The sequence below is a fragment of the Lathyrus oleraceus genome, chromosome 2 (assembly GCF_024323335.1).
Source record: "Lathyrus oleraceus cultivar Zhongwan6 chromosome 2, CAAS_Psat_ZW6_1.0, whole genome shotgun sequence".
Lineage (NCBI taxonomy): Eukaryota > Viridiplantae > Streptophyta > Magnoliopsida > Fabales > Fabaceae > Lathyrus > Lathyrus oleraceus.
The window spans coordinates 226,074,893-226,081,565 of NC_066580.1; positions in this window are offsets into that span (position 1 = coordinate 226,074,893).

Consider the following 6,673-nt stretch of genomic DNA (forward strand, 5'->3'; position numbering starts at 1 on the left):
ATTGAAAAGTGTTTTCTTTTCACAAGGAATTGTTGTTTAAAATCACAGGTGTGATTGAGGGGGAGTGAGTGGGTTCACATATCTAAGAGTGCTTAGGTAGAAATTGCACGGGTAGAGATTAGGTGAGAAAGACTGTAACTTGTTGAAGTGTACGGAGAGTCTTTGAACTGATTCTATTTAGTGGATTTCCTTCCTGGCTTGGTAGCCCTCAGACGTAGGCGAGTTGCACTGAAATGGGTTAACATTTGCTTGTGTCTTTTGCATTACCATTCTTTATCTTTATCTTGTTTGTGTTACTCAGATATTCGACATCTCATATTTGATACCAGAACTTCAATTGTAATTGGACTGATGTAGAAGTCACAACTATCTGAGGTTGGACAATAAATTTCTTGGTGTTAATGCATGTTAGAGATATGGTATATTGAACCATACTCCTAAAACATACCACACACAAAAAGAAAATGATCAAAGGGTAGACCTAATCTCATCCATGCTTGTATTGGTTCATGAACCAATTAGCCTTAGGATATTGAGATGCCATTGGCCAATGAGAGGAGTGGGATTGAAAGGGATTGAAGATGAAGAGGGAGGGGAAAGGAGACAAACACAAATTTGTCATGGGAGGAATTTCATCAAATTAAAATCATTTATTCATTTTGGGAGATGAAATGTACATTTCATCAATCCCCTAAATCCAATGATTTTAATCCAACAAAAGTCAAATCAACCTTGCCAAGGCCCAAACACAATAGTCAAACTCCACAAGTCAATAAAAATGGATCAACACAAATTATTTCAATTAAACAAATTAAAAATCAATTAAAAATGCATTACATTAAATTATGTTTTATCAAAAACCTAAGACCTCTTCAAAACACCAAATAAATACCCAAGAGATTTATCATAGGTTAAACAAGGTCAAAGGACCTTGGAGAAAAAGTTTCACTATTTTTAAAAAGTCAGAAGTATTTTTAAACAATTTAAAATATGCACAAAAACAATTAAATCATGAAAAATATCAATATTGATCCAAAAAATAATTTTAATTTAGAAAATGAAAGAGGAAAATATTTGAAATTCTTTGGTGAAGTCCCATATTTTTTGGATCAATAATGAAATTAATAAGAATTAATGAAAATAAAGCAATTAAAATGAAAATTCAAAAATTCAAAAATACATGGACCATCTGATCTCCCTCTTTAATTGAGGTGGCAGATCAGATAATCCAAAACGCGTGTTCCATGTAGTCTTTTATCAACTGCGCAGCACACGTGGTAATCACAATCAATGCCCAAGATTAATACAATTCAAATGGATCATGTGGTTGAGAAGCTTGTCAACACATCACCGGAGCAAGAGCTCCGGTTCTCTTCTCCGGTGGACCTCACCAGACTGGTCCACCTTCAACCATCACCAAAATGAAAAAGCAAGACATGGATTTAAAGAAAAAATGCTCCGGAGCTCGAATCTGGCCTCAATTTTGTCTAACTCCAAGTATATGAGAAGATACAGGGAGTTGAATTTTGAGGATCATGAACTGAGTCGTTTCGACTTGACCTCAAAGCAACTCAATCTTGTTGCCTACATTGGTAGAACTTCAGACAACCAAAAATCAACAAGAATAATAGAGAAATAAGAGAGAATCGAAGAGTGGAAGTTTTTGAAATTTCACCTTCGAGTTGATCCAATTTGACTTGATCTTGATCTGGATTTGATTTCTTTCTCCTCCTCTTATTTGTAGAAACCAAATTAACTGAAAATGAAATTGAATTTCTGGAGTTTGAACTTCCAAACAGAAAGTGAAGTTCATACTCGATTTCAATAGAAATCTCAGAAAATTCTATGGCAGTGAGGGTTTGTAGAGGTCTAGCAAAGCTTGGACAAGGTGTTGATGATGAATTTGAAGCCTTAAGCTTATTTAAATAGGCAATGTGTTTGATATTTACACCACTTGAAAATTGGACAAAAATAGTAATTCACTTGCATGGGTGCATGGGCAATCATTTGGGCCTCAAGAGTGATGCAATACAACTCCAAATTGTGTACAAAGTCTGCTGAAACCATCATGTGCAAGAATGCAAATGGAAATGATCATGTGAAGTTCAATCTTGCAAAAACACTTCCCATAATGAAACCATGTGCAAGTCCTTCAATTTTGGTCCAAATGAGATGATCTTGGATGTTTTGGAAAGGTGAGATGACCTTTCATGTTGAACACTTTTTCATTTGAAGCTTGGATCATGATTAATTTTAATGTGGAAGTTTGGGAAATCAAACATATTTCAATGGACTTCAAATGAGAAAAGTTACTTCATAAAAGTCGTAAGTCGTAACTCTTTCAAACCTATTCATTTTGATCACCAATTAGGCCTCATTTGGATTTGGCATGTAGTACTTGTGCATTTTAGAAGTTGAGGAAAATCACTTGTTCAATGGTAATGGTCCAAAATGACCTATAATGTTTCCTCTTGGCACATGCATTTGCAAGTTGAATTTGCACTTCCTCCAAACATCAAAGTTGAAGTAGACATCTTGAAATTTCTCATGCAATTTGAATGGATTTCATATCATAGAAAATGAGAAAGTTATGGTCTTGGGAATTTGACCTCCAAATTAGGGTTTAGACAAAAGGACCTATAATCTTTCACCATAAAAAACATCTTTCCAAGAAAAAATAGCTCTTGACCTCAACATGAAAGTTGTTTCGAATGTTATTTAGAATAACTTTTATCTTGGAATCATTTTAATATGATAAAAATTTTAGGGGATAGGGAACCCCAGTTTTGACTAGTTGACTTCCTCTGGTCAATCACCATTGAACCATCTTTCTAACTTGACATTCTCTTGACTTTTGGGACTCATGGAGGATCATATATGCATAAGATGACTAAATGTGAAGTATCCCTTGAAATATTTGATCAATTATTGAGGAAACTTGTTGAAGAAGTTACACAAGATACCTAGATGAATTAAGGTTTCCAAGGCAAACCAACTCCAAACTCTTGATGAGTTCTTGATCAAAATAATATGTGAAGATCATGGGGATCCACATATGATACTTAGAGCCAATATAGACCAATTCTTGATTGAGCTCCTTGCATTAAGGATCTTAAACCCTAGATATGAGCTTGATAGAGCATATGTGAGCATGCACACTACCTACAAAAGAAACAAACTATGTATTGACATATTTTTGGTATTTTGGTTAGTAAACAAAGAGAAATGAAGTATGATACAATCAAAAGTGCTTGCTGATCTCTCCTAACGCAAACCCAATGAATGAGGGGTAAGGATAATGCCAAGGTGTGATCTCAATGCTAATGGATATGATGAGGAGATGAAGGTCAAAATCATCGTATCCACTTAGTAGAATGGACTTAAATAACAACATATAGAAACAAACTTTGGTCCCTAAGAGACCTCATGATGCATATGATATGAATTCTAAAAATAATCTTGTGGGGAGAATTTTGTCACAAGGGAAAAGAATCCGGAGAGACTGAAAGTTGGCAGGAGCATAATGCATTCCATAAGGAAAACTCATTGGGGAGACAAAGACTCTGGGGGATAAAAGTTACGCGTAGGCCAGGATACGACTTAAAATTGCTGAGGGGACACGAGGGATTCCATGAAAATAAATCAATGGAAAGACTCAGCCGGGGAATAAAAGGAACATCTGCAGGGGAAATGGGTAGATCAGAACAAAGCTGAAATACTCGACCCAAGCAGGAAACAACAATCTCATTTGAGGAAATACGCATTCAAACTGAACTGGGGAAGAAATGATCTTCAATACAGGAGTAACAAAAATGTATTATCCACTACCAGTTACTGGATAAGGTAATAACAAATCTGATAGGAAGGACATCCGTTACCGGTTAGGGTAAACATATCAAGGATAACTCACTGAGGGCAAACGGGAGGTGTATTCATTACCAGTTACTGGGTAAGAATGACTTGTCGGGGAAAAGCCAAAATAGGGTTTACAACTACCAGTTACTGGGCAGAAGACCAATGGGAGAGAATATCTGTCACTAGTTAAACTGAACATATCAAAGATAGACTCAAAGGGAAGAATATTTGTCATCGCTTAAGACGAACATATCAAGGAGAGACTGTCGGAAGAAGTGGGGATTACATCTATCACTTACTAGATAGAATACCAAAAAGTGAGTATCCGTCACCGGTTAAGATGAACATATCGAGGATAGACACCGAGGGGGAAGCCAGATTTACAACTACCGGTTACTAGACAGATGACCACAAAGAGAAGGAAATTGGTCATCGGTTACGATGAACATATCAGGAATTACAACTACCTTTTTACTGGGTAGAATACCAAAAAGAGAATATTCGTCACCGGCTAAGATGAACATATCAAGGATAGACTCAAACAGGGGAAGAAAATATCGATCATCGGTTAGGATGAGCATATCAAGGATAAACTTCCTGGGGAAACGTGAAAACGAATCCACTAGGGAAAATAGGTTACTTTTGTCAGGTATTCAGAAAAAGTGAAATACTTGCAAATTGAGAAGAATATTACCAGTTATTAGGTAATAGACTCCCAGGGGACCAAAAGCATCTATCTAGGTAAGATCCAGAAAGAAACAGCCAATCAAAGACTCAACCCCAAAAGGATATAACTTAGGAGGGATGGTTCGATCCAGATGATCAAATGGGGAGGAAACTAAAATAATAATCATCCACGAGGAAATAACTCAGTGGGGAATGTGAAAGGTTAAATTCTTTCTACTTAAGGGGCTGACACTCTACAATTGAAAGAGCACAGATACACCAAATCTGCGCGGGAGAAAGGATACCACCACAACAGAGGATCAGAGAAATAATGAATCTAAAAGTGCAAATAATAATGCAATAATGAAATTTATGAATGTATATGTATATGTATATATGATAATTATTCCGACAAAACGATCGCAAAGGATATAAATGTCACTGGTCTGCATCACCCATACAACACTCAGCCAATCCTCATAGGAGGGAACCAATTGGAGAAAGAGAGGTAAAGGATGAACGCGAATCATCTATCTCAAAGGCTCAACCCTGGCTGGGGAAAAGGAAAAGATCTTACGAAAATCTGCACTATCAACTCTACGGGGAATTTTAGGTCAACACCATATCAAATGGGGAGACAACCTTATAAAGGATCAGACAACTGTTCTAGAATCCGTGCTGAATGAAATCTGTTGGAGACTTGAGGGAAACAATAATATGCTGAGACAACGCACCTACAACTCGAGGGAGGCATTCACAAACTTAGTTGGGGAAACCAACAAAACTCGGTTGGCGATGTTGAAACGCTGTTGGAGAGGAAACAAAGCTCACGCCAACTGCTTGGGGAAAACCAACAATACTTCACATTTAGGGATTACCTCTCTCAGACCGCTGTTTATATGCCTTAAATGAAATTGATTTAAAAATTAATTGCTTTTATTATTTTAAGAAAACATGATTTAGATTCAATTTCAATATGATCATCATAAAATTTTAAAATTATTTGGCTAAAATAAATAAGAGTGGAAACAATTGGATAAAAAGCTCAACTATATTTAACAGGATGGTAGTCTATAAATGACAAGACCCCATAGATCTTTTACAAAAGTTGAAAAATGGTAATTTACATGTAAAAGGGGCTACATTGAATACACTGATCACTAATCCTTCTACCACCTTCAATATCCGTTGTGCTCTTGGCTTCGGTTGAAGACGAATCAGAACCAAAGGTTGTACTGAAGAATGTCTTCAAGACTGAAGATCAACAGGATGCAGTTACTTGCCATAATCCCTAACTTTTTATTAAATTTCCCCAAGGTGGGGTACTCAATCTATCGGGATAAATTTTCTATTTTATGTCTCTAACTTTTGCATAGATCGCCCTTTCGGGTTTTCAATCCACCGAGACGCTCATTTTTGCCTAAGCCACCCTTCTGGGTTTTCAACTTAGCGAGCTGTTCTTTTCTTTTTAGGCGAAATATTTCTTGAATACATCGGCGTTCACAAGATGAGTGAACCCTTCACCATCCATAGTTGTAAGAATCAAAGCACCGCTTGAAAAGGCTCTCTTAACAACATATGGGCCTTCATAATTAGGAGTCCATTTACCCCTAGAATCTGGTTTGAAAGATAAAATCTCCTTGAGCACAAGGTCACCTTCTCTGAACACACGAGGTCTGACCTTCTTATCAAATGTTTTCTTCATCCTCTACTGGTACAACTGACCATGACACATGGCAGTTAACCTCTTCTCTTCAATCAAATTCAACTGATCGAACCTGGTCTGGCACCATTCAGCCTCAGTCTGAAGGTTGAGAAAAATAAGAAAGGGGGTTTGAATTGTTTTAGGAAATAAAAACGTTTTCAGAAATCAGACACACATAGAATAAAAAGAGATGACACAAAATTTTATACTAGTTCGCTTGAAATTCAAAGCTACTCTAGTCCACCAGGCCAAGGTGATTTCACCTTCAAAAAGGACTTAATCCATTAATCTTGAAAGATTACACAACCAGTCGTCTAAGAGAAAAATCTCTCAACCCTATCAAGTATTCAGACTAAACAGAGTCACTTGAGGAAGTATTTTAAGTAAGAGTATAAATTGTAATGTAATGTGCTTCTAACAAACAAGCAAGAATTAGAGAATTGTAAG